The sequence below is a fragment of the Pan paniscus genome, chromosome 5 (assembly GCF_029289425.2).
Source record: "Pan paniscus chromosome 5, NHGRI_mPanPan1-v2.0_pri, whole genome shotgun sequence".
In the NCBI taxonomy this organism is placed as follows: domain Eukaryota; kingdom Metazoa; phylum Chordata; class Mammalia; order Primates; family Hominidae; genus Pan; species Pan paniscus.
The window spans coordinates 70484254-70502913 of NC_073254.2; positions in this window are offsets into that span (position 1 = coordinate 70484254).

Consider the following 18660-nt stretch of genomic DNA (forward strand, 5'->3'; position numbering starts at 1 on the left):
GTAAGTTTGAGTTGTAGCTGTGACTTCAAAGGGGTCTTTTGACAAAGAAACAGGATTCTGATCAGTTTTACAATTCGATATCTGTAAGATGAGGTAAACACAATGACTAAATAGAAGTTTTCTTGGAACAGAGAGAATTTCTTCTGGGTTTCTCAGTAGGAATACATTAGGTGATGCAGGAAAAACCAAACAAACAAAATATTAGTGGCATATGCGACCTGTAAGGATAATTTCAACACTTCCATAGTGTTCCAAACATTTTGAGGGCTAGTTGAGTTACTTCTTTAAATCAAAACATTCATCTTTGGATGGTTGCCTTCAACAATCAACCAATGTAACTAACAATCTTAGAAAGCAATTCAATGCAGTTTATTACCAAAGGGTATATTTTGATGACTAGTTTATCTAAGAGGTTACAGTATGAAATTATATTGTTTAAAGCTAGGCATTCTTTGGGTGACTGAGCTCTTAATGGTAGGAATTCAATTACATCACTTCACTTGAAAACTTAAAAAAATGTTTTCAAACATACACATATCCTGGGATATGAGAAGCTAATATGGGTTGAGCATAGTAGAACGTTGGGGAAAACACAAGATGAAAATGTCAAAGTAAGCAGGTATAAGATAACACAGACCCTGCTTAGCCATGATAAGAAATTTTATTTTAATTTCAGAGCAACACAAAGCAGTTGAAAGGTTTTAAATAGAGGAATATATTTCTATATTAAATTTATGTTAAAATCTTATGTGCTAGGCTATACTTTTATAAGGGCAAGGGAAGGAATCTTGTCTATTTATTTGATCCCTAAGCATCCAACTAATGCCTGATATTTGGTACTTGTCAAGCTAATTTATAAAGGCCTTTATGGTTGATTAACAATGCTTGTGGGGAATGTGGCAGATATCACTCTTCAATGATCCTTGCCTCTTGGTATTCATTCTCTTGTGTAATCTTCTCTCTTTGAGTGTAGACAGAAACCGTGACTTGTTCTAAGCAATAAAAGTGTCAAATGTGATAAAATATCATTTCCATGATTAGTTTAAATAATATTGTAACTTGCATCTTCCTGGCTGACTTTCTCTGTTGCTTTCTTTGCTTGTATGCTTTGATGAAGCAGGGTGCAATGTTGGAGAGATCCACATGATAAAATATAGCCAACAGCCAGCTAGGAAATGATATTTTCAATCTATCAACCCTTGAAAAACTGAATTCTGGCCAATTTATCCAGTTGGAAGATCTTTCCCCAGTAGAGCCTTCAGATGAGACCCTAGCCCTGGCCAAAACCTTGAATGCATCATAAAAAACCCTGAAGCAGAAGACCCAGTGAAGTCATACCCAGACTCTTGACCTAACCAAAGTATAATGTAATAAATGTATGTTGTTTTAAGCCACTACATTTGCACTAATATATTATATAGCAATGGATAACTAGTATGGAAGGGGTGAAGTTCAATTCATAGGAACTCATTCTTTTCTGGGAATCTCTTTAACATACAGATGTGGGTGTTCTGAAACCATTTTTGGGCTAAGAGACCAGACACCCTGACCATATTATTAATTAATTCATAGGTAGTCTTCTGACCTGAACTGGGACATTAAGAACCTGGCTTCCAAGAATTTAATGCTTGAAAGAGAGAGATAATAGGGTAGAAGTAAGTCACATCACTAGGGTCACTCCAGAAAAAAAAGGCTGAAGAACTTCTATTTCTGAAGGTATAATTTAGAAAATAACATTTCTGCCACTGGCAATGTAGGTGAATTTCAAAAAAAAATCTTTTACAGATTTAGACAAAATAAAAAGAAAAACATACAATCTATCCATAAAATCTTTTCAACCATAATTCAGGTATAAGATAATGATTGCAGAAAGCTATGCCCCCTGATCAAATTTCTCTAACTCAAGGAATATGCCAGTTCTGGCTGAGCACAGAGGCTCATGCCTGTAATCCTAGCACTTTTATGACTCTACAAAGAACTCACAATAAGAAAAAAGAAAACAAAACTGAGAAAACACCATTATCTATGGTGCTGCCACTTGATTCTTCTACAGAATAGGGCAGCACTAAGGAATAGGGATGGAAGACAGACACAGTAAGCCTTTTAAGTTCCTGGAGACCAAGTTACATGAATATTGTGATTAAGCCAAGTTAAAAGAGATATTGGATCCAAGAAAAACTCAGATAAAATATTTAGAAATCTACTTTTTGACATAATACAGGGGGATAAACCTGGATTATAATTTACTATGACTTTTCGTGAATCCTGAATCATCTATCAATGCAGTTACTAATACACAAAAATCACCAACAATCTAATAGAGAACCTGAAAGTTTCCTTTCTAGTTAAAAGAAGCAGTTTTTTTGGTTCATAGTTAGGCACTAAATGATACTCAAAACTTCAGTGTCTATCCAGGGCGCCAGGAGGCAGCAGTTACCCTGAACAGAGAGACTGTAATCTAATTAGCATGGCATTCTTTGCTGAATGGTGAGACCATGGAAATTTGAATAGCCACTTTCCTTCTCTTAAATGTGTATTCATTATCACAAGAAATGGAGAAACTGACTTGTAAAGCTGGAATGAGATGAAAGATTGGTTTTCTGTGTGGTCTTTCTTCTTGGAGTCTAATTCAAACTATTTACAAAGTCTACCAAAAGCATAACAAAGAACAATGGCCAGAACTCTGAATTATTTCAACCCTTCTTTTTTTATCCCTCAAGTTGGACACAGATATAACCATCAAAATCTAAATTTCCCCCTTCATTTTGGAGAGAATGTCTTACTGAAAGTCTCGTGTGTAGATTTATGATAGAACTTGGCCCAATATCCTGTCGTAAGGGCATTCCATTTTGTTTGTCATATTTTTCTGGTTCAGCAGCCGTTACTTTACGTGTTGTCTGTTAATGTATCTGTTAGTATATTCTGAAAAAGACTAAAATTATAGAAAGAATTTTGAAAATAGGAGAAATAATTTCATTTTTAATGAAATAATTGTGCTTTGGAAAAATATGAATAATTGGCTATCTAGATACCACAGAAGTTATGAGATTTACATAAAATATTTATAGAGTCTAACAATCTTAGATATGATGAAGTCCAACCCTGTTGTTTTACAAATAACAAGGCTGAAAAAAGGACTTGGAAAAAATCACACAGCTGGTTAGTTGTGGGCAATGTGGCTTAGGACAGGGATGCCACACATTCACCACTTCCTCCCTCTACCTAGTACACACTGCTTTCCATACCTATCCATGGCAAAAATTGCTAATCAGTGTTTTTCTTGCTGAACATAGATGTGGCCCAAAACTCATTCTCAACAAAGTGTTCCAGATAGGTCTTGTTATTTGGAATTCATACTTGAGTTGAAGCTATTTGTTAACCCTAGTCTAGATCTTTGTCTCTTGTATTCCAGTTCAGCCTTTTAATATTTATTATGCCGTAATTTTCACTGTTATACAAATAATTTAGATAAAATATCAGTTCTATAATTATAAATGTGTGCAAATTGCACTCATGCATTTTAGGAATAAGTACTTAAGATTTTTGATAACATATACACATTGTAAATATATAACTCATCTTGGCAGTTTTTTCAGAAAAATTTAATGAAAAGAAATAATTCAGGATTAATTGTCGTAAAATCTGATTTGAAAGCTTGTTAAGAGCTGTGTTTACTGGATAACATTACAATTATACGCCACACATGGTTTTACTAAAACAAAATGTCAAAGTGTTTCAAGAAGAAATCATTGTTTCTTGTTTTCACACTAGTAGCTAAAATAATTCCATAAAGAAGTCTCATGACATTAACATAAAACATCAAACACAGTTACAAGGTCTAAGAAGACATACAGTCTATTCCCTTCACTGATAAGGATTATATACCATGTGTAATAATTTGAAGGCACGTAATAAATCATTTTTTAAAATCCAAATCTATCAATTTTTTGTTTATATCCAATCTTGCAAAGGAGAAAAAGGATGTAGTCTATTAAAGGAAGGGATATCAACATACAATAGGAAAGAAAAACTATAGTGATTATAGCAAGGCAAGGCATCTTAATGGAGAGTGTTTTAAACCAAAACTGTGTTACATTCAGCTACATGTGGCCTGAGGATGCCTCTGTAGTTGCAGTCCTTTCAGAGGGAATTGCAACCTTAGTAAGTAAACTAATCTAAAGCCTACTTTAGGAGGTTACTTTTGTAACAAATAGCTGAGTCTCAGCCAATCAAGCAGCCAAGCTTTAGTCAATCACAGGTTTCCTATTGATTGGATCATGTTCAAACAAGGCAAATGCCTAGCTGTCACCAATCAAGCGGTAACCAATCAGACTGTTTCTGTACCTCACCTCTATTCTCCATCCATAAAAGCTGCCTTCCCACATTGCTGAGTGGAGCTCTCTGAGCCTCTTCTAGTTCTAAGGACTGCCAATTCTTGAACTGTTCTTTGCTCAATTAAACACTGTTACATTTAATTCATCTGAAGTTTTATTTTTGGTTTGTTTTTAACACCTGAATTCATGTTATCTAGTGATCTGTGTTAACCCAAAACTAAAATTATGACTCCAACTAAAGTCCCAAACCTACTGAAGCCCTGATAGTGGAATGAGAGGGGAATGCCTGTCACTTAAACCTCCTTTTATCTGGTACTTTTATAGCTGAAAACAGTAGAATATTTTTTTTAAAAAACATATTTTTCTACCTAACAATTGTTTTATTCCAAAATGAAATAAAAATATTCAAAAATAAAAAATATTCAGAGAAAATTTGTGCTGAATATACAAACTAATTAATTGAGCAGCTGAAATTCTGCTTCAGAAAACCAGGGCTAAAAATTTAAGCGTGGACAGGAATCAGGATTAGTTAGTTGGAGGGAATAATTTAGAAACACTGCTGCCAAGGTAACCTTTTCCTAATTTGAGGAAGATCATCACATTCCTCATATGCAGTGTTGATAAATAGTGGCAAGAGATGGAGTGAGGAGGGTTATGAAAGTTAGTTATTTTCCTCTGAAGTCTTAAGCAGGTTGTTACTCACATGAAGTCCTTGATCCTTCCATGAGATAGATAGACAAGGTATTTTCTCCAGAGTTATTCTGACTCTAAGATACAGAATTTTACCTCTGAAGTGAAATTAAAAGGTGACTGATAATGTTAGTAGATTTGTGAGCAGAGAAGAAAGTTGTACGCAGATTTTTTATATCTTATTAAATCATTTTTGAATACAGCTTTCATAAAATCCCTTTGGAAGAAACTGCTGGTTTTCATCAAAATCCACTTTCGCTTTCCTCCACGACAAAATATTGTCGCTGGGCACATAGTCTAGCTGGGAAGACACTTCCCAGACTCTTTCGCAGCCCAGTCTGGCCATGTACATAGAGTTCTCTCCACTGCAATGTAAATAGAGATGATGTGAGCCATTTCCTTGTCTTTGTTTTGTTTTAATACTGGTATTTATTATTTTTTCTCCTGTCCTGTGCACTGGAATGCACATACCTGTGACCCAGTTTTTAGCATACAGATGAGGACAATGCCCTGAGGGAAGACAGAATAATAAGGTAAAAGAGACCTGGGTCCCTGAATCACTGTGCGCATCTGAGATTTCTCAACAATCTGGTTTATCTAAGGATTGTTATGTGAGGGAAGAATAAATTAATTTTTTCTTTAAGTCAAAATATTTGGGAGCTTCTTTGTTGTAGTGGCTTTTATACTAAAAGATTTTCTGTAGATATTTTTAAATTATTATAAAGTGTGTGTGTGTGTGTGTGTATGTTTAAGTTAGATGTATAGATATAAATGAAAAAACAGTGACTATCCCTGTACCCTTCACTTATAATAAAACATTACCAACATGGCTATATCTCTTGCATACTCTATATTAGTCCAAATTTTCCCTTCCCTCAACTTCCAAAGTTACCATCAAGTAATCTTGAATTCGATGTTTATTATTACCACACGTTTTCATAGTTTTACTGAATATGTATTTTCCAATATATAATGTGTAGCTTTATTTGCATGTTTTAGAATATTATTCAAATGTTATCTTTATCTGCTTGGAATCTTAGTTGCAAACACAAAAGAATCTACTTTGGCTACTTTAACTACAAAAGTAATTTATCATAGAATATTATGTAGTTCATAGACTCTCTAAGATCCTAAGAAAGAGTCTGAAAATATACAGTCCAACACATCACAAAATCTTATCTAATAGAAACACTCATGCTTCTAATCAGCAACCATGAAGCTGTGGGATGTAGAGGAAATATTTTTGTTTCTGCACTGTCTGGGCTTTCTGAATACATTTCCTGAAAACTCAGCATCTTGGGATAAGAGCCAGGCTTGGGAAGTTAATTTACAGTGGAGTAGATGGTGAGAGAAGTCCAGAGAGATTTAGCTAACTCTGGGTAGTTTACATTTTAAGAGAAAAGGAGTCCCAGGACCTTGGAGAAATCCATAGCTTACAAAAAACCAGAGAGATATGCAAGGCTTATGCAGCCCCTGGAAAGATGTATGTGCATTCCAGAAGGTGAGAGTGAGTACTCAGGATCCTTTGCACTCCATCTCTGCAGGGCAAAGGTTTTCCCCCTTTTTGGAGGGAAGGGGGAAACAGCTGTCTCTTTCTCCTGTATGGAAGAAGAGAATTCATTTTTCTCACTGAGAAACTATTTAGCTACTCATATACAAGATTTTTCCACCTGGCTTTCATCATATCACCCCAGAGGTAAGGACTAAAGTAAGGGAGAATCACATGCTTATTTATTGTAAGGTAATAAATAAATAAATAAATAAATAAATAAATAAATAAATCTCTGATCCAGAAAACTTCAGGTGCACATTCAGAATAAAACTAATAAAGATGAATAAAACAATCCCAACAATGTCTGGGACCAGATGCTAGAAATTCTCACACTGCTTCTCCCTAAAAGCACTATACGTCACCTCTCTAGTAGCCAGATGCTTGTGTCAGATTACTGGGGAAACCAGCTCTGAGGTAGAGATTTCTGTGCAAGGAGTTTATCAGAAAACACTCTCAGGAACAAGCCCTGTAAGAGAGTGAAGGAAGTAACATTGGGTAGAGAGAGAAAACTGTACCAGAAGCCATAGTTAAGCCCTTAGGGAGCTTTGGACATTCAGAGTTATCCCCAATTTAGACCAAAAGTTTGGCCCCCCGAATTTACCAGTCATTAGATACGAGCTCTCTGGAGAGGGGACAGAGACAGGTTTCCTTTGGCTGCCCTCCAAGAACAAGACTCAGAGACAGACTAAGCTGATTGCTATCAGCAGCAACACTCATGGCAACTGCAAGATGAGTGCCTTAACCTTGAAGAGGGAATCTTGGCAGTCCCCCATGACATCAACCATAACAAATCACATCTTCCAAATGTGGCTATCTCCTCACATTGCTCACTTCTAAATCTAAGACCTGCATGGATGTATCTGATGGAAGGACTTTCAGAAGCATGGTAGTCAGAAAAGGCATATCTAAATCCACGTGTGTATTCCAGTAAGAGCAAAGGACTTTCCTGTCCACAATAGAAAGTGCCCATCATATTAATATGTTATCAATTGGCTGTCAATCCTCCAGAGTATGCAACTGTATTTTGATAGGTCAGGAAATGGGAAGTGGGGAGGGAGGTGGTGTCAGCATTGGGTACTACCACTAAAAACCTAGGTACTTAGCAGTGTCAGTAACCTGGTGAGCTCTTATGAAGGAACATCCATGTTGAGTTGGAAAGCCTTCATATTAGAAAAGATTTACAGTCATTTCAGACTATCGGTGAGAGTAGACATAGACATAAGTAAAATAAGGTTTACTTATCTAAGTAAGACTTTCTTATCCTACTATAGAAAAAAGTGCAATCAGAATATGGCAAAGGGATCAGGACAATTGTCCTTTAATAAATGTTGGTATGTTGGTATAAATGTCCATGTTCCCCTAAAAAAGAAAATAATTGCAGGTGAAAAATCTGATTGAAACTTATGTCAAGGTTTCTGGAAGCCCAAATGCTCCTCTTCCACCCCAGTCGAATATATTTAAACCTAGAGAAGTTCTTCACACAGACTAATCTGGATAAGTGCCAGTGACTATACTACCCAAACCTGGTAGATTATATTAATCTGGATGCTATACAACATAAAATATAAGACTAGATTACAGTATAGTTCAATCTGCAATTCCATTATCAAGGATTCATTGATCACCCTTGGCATCTCTAGTTTTAGTGCCCTCCTGAAATCAGGGCTAAGAAACTGGAGCAATGTTGTATCTATTGAAGCTATTCCTGTTGACCCTGAAAGTGTACTGCTGTCTCTGCTGGGTGGAAGCAACTCTTTCAGAACTAGTTATTGAAATTAAGGGTGGGGATGGGAGTGGTGAGAATAGCATTTTTCAGATCAATCAACTATGAAGGGCTGTGTTAATTTGATCTGGTAAAGACTGTATTAGTCTGGTCTCATGTTGCTATAAATAAATGCCTGAGACTGAGTAATTGATAAAGAAAAGAGTTTTGGCTCACAATTCCACAGGCTGTACAGGAATCATGGCCGGGGAAGCTTCAGGCAGCTTTCACTCATGGCAGAAGGCAAAGCTGGAGCAGGCATCTTCACATGGCTGGAGCAGAAGGAAGGGGAGGTGGTGTGGAGGTGCCACATACTTTTAAACAAACAGATCTCGGGAGAACCCTATCACGAGACAGCTAGACTGTCACGAGACTAGAGGGATGGTGTTAAACCCTTAGAAACTATCTCCATGATTCAATCACCTCCCACCAGGATCCACCTTCAATATTGGGGATTACAATTTGGCATGACATTTGGGCAGGAACACAGATCCCAACCATCTCAGAGACTATATCTACAATGGAGTTACCAATTTACTAAGCCTACATACATAACCTTTATTCTCCAAGACCCAAGTAAAACAGGTAAGCTAAATGAGCCTGTAATAAAAATAGCCACATCTTCATCTTACAGTTTTTGATAGTGGAATGAGTCTCTATAGTTCCCTGGAGTTGTAGTACTTCTTACATTTTGGCAGGGAATTAGTATTGCAGAATCTACTGCTTGACTCTTCTTCCATTTTCTTCATGTCATTTTGGAAATGTGCTGAGTATATCTAATCTAACAATAATTCTTAAACAGGAGGTAAATAGTAGGAGGCTAAGTTTTCACACCTGATAGGCCCACTGTGACATGGTCTTGAGCCAAAAGTCCATTTATTTCCATTTACTAAACCCTAGATGTAGTTTTATTTATTTTTATTTAATCTTCACAACCAGTATTAAGCCCGTATTAAATTCACTTGTCTGAAGTCAGAAAGTTGGAAAACTAGGGCCATAACTCAAGTTTCCTGATGCTTAGTTCTTTTCTCTTTCACTTTATCAAGCATTAGTGATGACTAATTATTATGACTTTTGACCCTAGAGAAGAAGGGCCATTTACATGTAATATGATATAGTCTTAAGTACCAGGAAAGCCGAAATAAGGTTACATCTTTTCCAATAAGTGCTCCAGTCAGAACACCATTTACATGTCTTTATCATCTTCCATTGAGAAGAGTAATAAAAATGGGAGAACTCCTGATCTATAAATGATGTTCAGCCTGAAGATTTTTCTAATTAAAATTTCACACATAAGAATGAATATCTCTAACTTTCATGACAAGATGTTGACTTGATGATGCCAACTGCAATTGTGCCTTTTTAGTCTGACTGGCAGCCTCTATCCAGTGCAAGTTCCTATAGCACAACTGGGATTTAAACAAGCCCCGTGCCAGAAATATTTACCCCAAAGGTTTCCCCACTGAGTGCAAAATAAGCTTGCATTTGCTGAGGCAGGAGAATGGCGTGAACCCGGGAGGCGGAGCTTGCAGTGAGCCGAGATCGCGCCACTGCACTCCAGCCTGGGCGACAGAGCGAGACTCCGTCTCAAAAAAAAAAAAAAAAAAATAAGCTTGCATTTAAGCAGCTCTATTTCAGTTGCTGCCTAATGAAACATTTAACAACGACAAAATGCTTTCTTAGCAAACATGTCATAATATAGAAAGAACTATGGTGCAGAAAGACACATCATTTATGAGAAGCATGGTGCAGACCAGGAGGTGAAATGGGACAGTGATAACAGTTTATAAAAATTATAAAGAACTTTAAATATCTTTTTTAAAAACTTGAGCAATAGGAGTTTGCTAAGTTTGTATCTTTTATGAGAACAGAAAACTTAGCCAAATTTTAAGGGTGAAACGCTCACCCAGGAAAATCTAGTAGAAGAGAAATGGAAAACTCATGTCTTTGAGTAGGAAAACTGATGTTATGAACATATTCAAAAGCAAATTATCCTGGTAACAGAGCTTTATCATTTTGTATGCCTTTGGATATAGATATGATTCCATATTTCAGACTGGCCCATTCTCCACTTTAAAAAGGAAAGAGAAAAGGAACGGCAAACTGCTAGGTTGGCTGGGACAAATTATTTCTCAATAAAGAAATTGTTGCCATATGGCATCTCATTGCACTTTGGTGGCCCTTAACTCATGGCATAAGGGAACATGATAAGAAAAAAAGGAAAAAAGTTATCCTTCTGTAGCTGCTCCCTACTCCATTTCATGAGAACAATTCCCTGTTTTACAACAATGTACCCTTGAGTAGAAACTATCAAAAATGGCAAAAGGAGTTACAAATCAATCTAAGGACAAAAAGGGCTTGCTCTCCTACAAAAGCTGCACTTCTTGCTGCTGTTGTGTGAAGAAGGACATGTTTGCTTCCCCTTCCACCATGATCATTAGTTTCCTGAGGCCTCCCCTGCCATGCTGAACAGTGAGTCCTTTAAACGTCTTTCCTTTATAAATTACCCAGTCTCAGGTATGTCTTTATTAGCAGCATGAGGATGGACTAATACATGGTATGTCTTTTTTCTATCCATCTACTTTCAATCTATATGTGTGTTTATATTTAAAGTTGGTTTCTAGTAGACAACATATATTTGGGTCTTTTTTTTATCCACTTTGATTTTTTGTGTCTTTTAATTTAAAATCCAATTACTTTTTAAAAATGATTGAATTAGGCCAGGCGCGGTGGCTCACGCCTGTAATCCCAACACTTTGGGAGGCCAAGGCAGGTGGATCACAAGGTCAGGAGATCGAGACCATCATGGCTAATACGGTGAAACCCTGTCTCTACTAAAAATACAAAAAAAATTAGCGGGGCGTGGTGGCGGGCACCTGTAGTCCCAGCTGCTCGGGAGGCTGAGGCAGGAGGATGGTGTGAACCTGGGAGGCAGAGGTTGCAGTGAACCGAGATCGCGCCACTGCACTCCAGCCTGGGTGACAGAGCGAGTGAGACTGTCTCAAAAACAAAAACAAAACAAAACAAAAAATGATTGGATTAATATCTACCATATATGTTATTGTTTTCTATTTATTGCACTTGGTCTTTGTTCCTGTTTTTCTCTTCTATTCTTTAAGCCTTTGTGGTTTCCACTGAGCATTTTTTAATGATTGAATTGCCCTAAAGTTTGCATTATATATTTAATAACTAATCCAAGTCCATGTTCAAATAACACTATATCACTTCACAAGTACCGTGGGTACCTAACATTAACAAAATGATCCTAATTCCTCCCTTTTTTTCCTTTGTATTATTGCTGTTCCTGTCACTTATTTTATTTATACATTAAAAATACATAAGAAAATATACTATACATAAGTGTAGTCAAATACATTATTGCTATTATTATTTTGAACAAAGTGTTGTCTGTTAGATCAATTCAGAATAAGAAAAATAAACGTTTTTATTTTTACCTCCACCTCTTCCTTCTCTGTTGTTATTTTCTTTGTATAGATCTAAGTCTATGACCTACATGACTTTTATTTTCTCTAAAGAACTTATTTTAACATAATTACAAAGCAGGTCTACCAACAATAAGTTCCCTCAATTTTTGTTTGAGAAAGTCTTTGACTTCTTCATTTTGAAGGATAATTTCTCAGGGTGAAAAATTCTAAGTTGGTGTTTGTTTCTCTCAACAATTTAAATATTTCACTCCACTCTCTTCTTACTTGTATGCTTTCTGAGACATCAGATGTAATTTTTATCTTTGCTCTGTATAGGTAAGGTGTTGTTTTATTCCCCCTCTGGCTTCTTTCAAGACTACTTCTTTATATTTGACATTTGCTAGTTTGAAAATGATATTCCTTGGTGTAGTTTGGGTTTTGTTTTTGATGTTGCTATTTTGTATTTATCCTGCTTGGTGTTCTCTGAGCTTTGTGGATCTATGGTTTGATTTCTGACATTAATTTGTAAAAATTTTCTATTAATGTTGCTTTACATATTTCCTCTTTCTCCTTTTCTTTTCCCTTGGTATTCCAATTATGCCTGTGTTAACTTTGGAGTTGTCACACAACTTTGAAATTTTATTGTGTTTTTTCACTCTTTTTTCTCTTTGCTGTTTATTTTTAGAGATTTTTATTAAAATATACTCAAAGTCAGAGATTCTTTTCTTTTCTCAGCCATGACCAGTCTATTAATAAGCTCATCCAAGGCATTCCTTAGTCTGTTACAGTGTTTTTAAAATATCTTTATTACTTCTTTTTAGCTCTTTCTTAGAACTTCATCTCTCTGCCTACATTATCCATGTCTTCCTGTATGCGACCTACCTTATTCATTAGCTCCCTTAGTATCTTAATTATAATTGTTTTAAAATTTTTGATGTGATAATTACAACATAACTGTCATATCTGAGTCCAATTCTGCTGCTTGCTTTGTCTCTTCAAATTGTGTTGTCTGAATTTTAGTGTGGCTTATAATGCTCTTAATAGTCAAACATGGTATACTACTGGGTAAAAGGAACTAGTGTCAGTAGGCCTTTAGTAATGGGCTGGTAAGGTGTCAGTGAAGGCAACATTTTCTGTAGTCCTATGATTAGGTCCTAGTCTTTTAGTGAGCATGTTCCCCTGGACTGTGGACTTCACAAGTGTCTGTCAGTCCCCCACTCCTCACCCCTTTAGGTGGAACTGGATGGCTAGAGCTGGAGTTGGATATTTTCATTTCCCAGGTCAGTTAGGCTCTGATAAAATCCCAGAAAATTAGGTCCCAGTTAAATACTTGCTTTTTTTCAAGCAGATTTTGTTAAGAAGGACAGAATGTATGGTGGTTTTTAAATGGTTCCATTGCCCCTCCCTCTGCTGGAAGCACAAGAGGTTTTTTCTCTGATATTCACTGTGAGAACCTTACAGAGCCTCAGGTGATCAAAATCACAAAAGTGTGGAGGTCTTTTAATGACACGGTCCCCTTAGAGTTCTTATCTCTCAGACTTGTCAACACTGAGCCTCCAGCAATTCATCAGTTATGATAGTCCAAGTTTCTCCTGGCACTGATTCCCACAGAGGTTTCTATTAGCAGGTTCTCAAGTAAGTTGTGATTCTCTGTATTCCCCTGTCAGTTTCTTCAGTCTGGGGAGCAGTGGTTTGCCCTGTTACCTCCTTTCTCTGTGGATCTAAAAACAGTTGCTGATTTTTCACTTTGCTTAGCTTTTTACTTATTGTTAGAATAGAGTGGTGACTTGTAAGCTTCTTATAAGCCAGACTGGAAATCAAAATCCCCAAGAGTATTTTTTAAGAGGAAAAAGATGGTAAATCATTTGTTATGAGCGGAGCATACTAGAAGCATTTAGATGCACAATGGCTACTCAAGATCCTTGTGTATTGTGGTTTTACATTTTGAATTCAAATGTAAAATCAGAATTCATCATCAGAGGACTGATGTCATCTTCATCCCTTACTTCTGTAAGCCAAAGTTTCTTCAATGGAGAGCAACTGTGCAGTCGTAGAAGGCAGCTACTGTGATGTCATTAAGATGTTTTTCATACCAGTGCCCCTTTCTTCTGAGAAAATTGGAGACCCACTTCTCTGACAATAACTAGATGAAATGTTTTGTCCTAAAGAACTGTCTTGCCTCCTGGACAAACAGAGGAGAAAAGAGGGAGAAAGACAGGAAAGGAGAAGGGCCTCAAGTGAAATACACTAGCGTAGTCACTGCTGTTTATCCTCCACTGCATAAAATCCTCTTGGCACAGCGCACCATGCATGCACAGCTGCATGTATTTCTGATTCAGCTTGCACTGGCAGCTGTTTTCTTCCTGCATCTTGCTGATCTCCTATATCATCTTCTCAGGCTCCAGGAGAAGCTCAAGATCTTTATACTCCCTGTATGTACAACTTACCACTAGAAATTCCTTCTTTCTTTCTGTTTAGTCTGGTCAATGAACTTTTTATTTCAATTACTTTTTTCCTGGGTCCAGCACATCCTGAGTAGGAAAAAAGTAATTGAAAGACCTTGGCCATGGTCTCAAGACCTTGGCTATGGTCTTGAGAAACTGGTAGCTGCCAATATGGGTCTCTTCCTTGGCAGAGCTGGCTGGCAAAGAGGTTTTGCAGCATATTGGCCTTACTCCGGGCTTAGAGTTAAGCTGTCCCAGGATTAGCTTAAGATTGAGAAAAGTGGGTGAGAAACTTGGTCCAAATCACCTCAAAAGAAAGTCACTTCCAAAGTCCACCTGACTAACCAATCTTTATAATGGAATCAAAACCCAATGCCTCCTAGCACTTTGGGAGGCCAAGGCACATGGATCATGAGGTAAGGAGATCGAGACCATCCTGGCCAACATGGTGAAACCCTGTCTCTACTAAAAATACAAAAATTAGCTGAGTGTGGTGGCGCATGCCTGTAGTCCCAGCTACTCAGGAGGCTGAGGCAGGAGAATCGCTTGAACACGGGAGGCAGAGGTTGCAGTGAGCTGAGATCACGCCACTGCATTCCAGCCTGGGACAGAGCAAGACTCCGTTCTAAAAAAAAAAAAAAAAGAAAGATATACCTAATGCAAATGATGAGTTAATGGGTGCAGCACACCAACATGGCACATGTATACATATGTAACAAACCTGCATGTTGTGCACATGTACCCTAGAACTTAAAGTGTAATTTAAAAAAAAAAATCTCACAATGCTAGACAAAAAGTTCAAAATTTTAAAATGAGAAAAAGGGAAAAAAAGAAAACAGAAAAAAAAGAGAAAATAATAAATAAAAAATGAAGAGAGAAACAAAAAATAGTAAAATGATAAAAAGTTTAAAAAGAAATAATATTCCGTCAAGGTGGTTCACGCCTATAATTCCAGCACTTTGGGAGGCCAAGGCAGGTGGATTGCTTGAGCCCAGGAGTTCAAGACTAACCTGGCAACAGGACAAAACCGTGTCTCTACCCAAAATACAAAAACTACCCAGTCTTATAACCTAATCTCTAAATAAATAAATAAATAAATAGATTTAAAATGTTTTTAAAAGAAATGACAATAATAAACAAAATAAACAAAACCTCCACAATGCCAAGAAGGAAATAAGCCAACTTTCCTCCTGAGGGTCAAACCTATTCAAGTCACTGAAAACTGGGTTCTTAAATCATGGAAAGATTTGAATGGGAGGGTGGAATTTCACAACAATGGCACAACAATAAGCATGGACCCTTCAAGTCTGGGGATAATCCACAGTGGCTTCCTTGAATTTTAGTCCCAAGAACACTTTACTGTTTTAAAAAACTATTATCAGGTACTATGCTCATTACCTGGGTGACAAAATGATCTGTACACGAAACCCCCATGACATGCAAACTACCCACATAACAAACCTGCATATGTTCCCCCTTAACCTAAAATAAAAGTTAGAAAAAAAAAACAAAAACTAAAAACTAAATAAATAAAAACAAAATAAAATAAATTTATTGAAGACCCCAAGGAGCATTTTGTTTACATGGGTTATAGCTATCAATATTTACTTTATTGGAAATTAAAACCTGCAGGATGTTTCAGTGACATCTTCATTTTCAGTTTGAAAAGATATTATAACTTTTGGCTTTTAAACAGCTCATAATGTCTATACTTAAAATATTCTATTTCTTTCTCTTTAAACTGTTTGTTCCAAAACAATGCCAATGTTTTTAATTGACGTTATAAAATTATACAAAAATGTTCTGCTGTGTAAGACACATCAAGGTATATTACTAACATCTATGAAGCTGAGGGGAAGCTGGGTTTCATCATATTTTCATTTCTTATTAACTGTTTTCCTCAGTTTCTTTGGAATAGATTTCTCCTTCCCACAAGTCATTGAACTCACTATCTACCTTTCTGTATCTTGAAATGCAGAGGTAATAGCTGTAGGTTGACAAAGCAAGTCTTCTACTCTTTCCTTTTGAAAACTAACCATCTATTAAGCTGCACGCAGGCTGGGCAGCACAGTCTGGGTGCTAGATATGGTACTGGTACCTCAGGAGATGGAAGTAAAGATGCTCCCATAGGATTTTTTTTTAATTGTTCATAGAAGTAGTATAGGAAATATAGGAAAGTGCACAAATAATCAGTGGACAGGTTGGTATGTGTGGTGTTTCGTTTTCTGTTCTTGCATTAGTTTGCTGAGGATAACAGCTTCCAGTTCCATCCATGTCCCTGCAAAGGACATAATCTCATTCCTTTTTATGGCTACATAGTTTTCCATGGTGTGTATGTACCACCTTTTCTTTATCCAGTCTATCATTGACATACATGCTTTTCTTTTGGCTATATACCTAGATATTACTTGCGGGCTTATAAGATACGCATATTTTTAATTTTAGTAGATACTGCAGTTTGTACCAGCTTACACACTAATTCTGTTTCTTTTCTAATACCCAGTATTGCTTGCCTTTAAAATTTTAACCTTTCTGTGAAATGTAGGGGTATAGCATTGTAGTTTTAATTTGTATTTCTCTAGTATCTAATGAACTAGAGCACAGTTTCATGTTGTTACTGGCCATTCATCTTATTTCTATGAAGTACTTTTTCAAGTATTTTGCCCATTTTTCTATTGGGTTGCCTGTTTTTCTTTCTGGCTTGGAGGTATGCTATTCTTTATGTATTTTGGATATAAATTTATTGTCAGATATGGTTCTGAATGCATTCCCTCTCCTCCCTACCCATCCATGTTAACTCTCTGACTGCCTCCTACTATTTTACCACTATTTTACCTATTTCTCATTCTTCCCAGTGGTCAGTCTTCGTATCTTTTGAACAGGGCAGTTATACTTACACCTCACAGCACTGCATTAGCTTCTACTTTTGCTTGGAATGTTCTTCCACAGAGATCCACATAGCTCTCTCTTATACGTCCTTCAAATCTTTGCTGTAAAGTCATCTTTTTAGTGAAGCCATCTCTAATATCCCTATTTAGTCTTACAACATCTTTTACACATCCCATCTGCCTCCCCTATTCATTGCTTTTTATTTTTTTTAAAGTTTTGTATTTAGATATTTTCAAACATACACAAAGTTAGAAATAATAGTATAAAGACTTCCTCATCTATCATCCAAACATTAATAATTATTAATATTGTTACAATCTTATCATAAATACTTCAGTCTGCACCTTTAAATCTGTAATTTTCTGAAACACACACACCATGCTGTCATCAAATTTAACAAATTAACAGTACCTTACAACATCAGCTCATATTCAGATTTCCCAGCTGTCCCAAAAATATCTTGTTACAGCTGGTATGTTTGAATAAAGGTCCAAACAAGGTTTTTTTTTTTAAGTGATAAAGAATTAACTTTTTACTTTTTATTCTAACCTTCAAGTCTATTTATAGTATCTTTTAATTTTGTTTCAAAGACCAGAGGAATTATATACATTTCAGAGGAATTGGAAATGCATGTTCTGAAAAGCAGTAGCTAAAGTAAAATTAGTTCCAAATATGATCTTCCTTCAATGTCATGGTTATTCAGACTGTTTATTGGAAGACAGAGCTGAAGAAGCTGTGCCAAGACTCTCATATCTTGAAAATCCAAGTAAAAAAAAATACTTGTAATCCCCTGAGTGAACAGCTTCAAAGTTCATACAAATGTGCTACATTGTCTAAAATATATCAATTAAAAAAATCAACTGTGCTCTAATCCTGATATTTTAAAAAATTATATAATGAAGTTCACAATTGGAAAAAATGTTTACTTCAAGAATTCAACAGGCATACCAGTCTATTGAAATAAATATGTTAAATTCTTATTGTTCAAATGCAGGGTCTGTAATATGTGCTGTACCTGTTCAAAGGCTAGCAAAACTATGTTGTTTATTAATCTTAAGTTGAACTCCAGTGACTACATAGATTTCACTAGAATTTTTAAGAGCTATTTTCATATGAGCAGAGTGAGGCAGTAGAGTTGACAAGAAAATATATTGCACTGGGAATTAGGAGATAAAAGTTACAGCATATTTTCTACTACTAACTGGGTACTTAACATTAGGAAAGTCAATGATTCTATGCCTCTGCATCCTTCTGTAAAATGAGATAAAAATAGTTGCTTAGTTAGTTCACAAATTTGTGAACTTTCTAAACTGAGATTTCTGTAATGATACCAATAACATTTTTCTTCCAAGCATACCATTGCTTTAACAGGCTGTTTTAAGAAATGCAAGTGTTTTATAACCTACTTCTTATTTTCCTTTCCTTCCTTTCTTTGCAAAAGCTATAGACATACACACTTAATTTCAAACTCAAACAATTGTATCTAAAGTTCTACATGATGTGTTTTCAATACATGATGTGTTTGGTGGCTATAAACATTGAGGGAGCTGTGGCCTTCTACAAT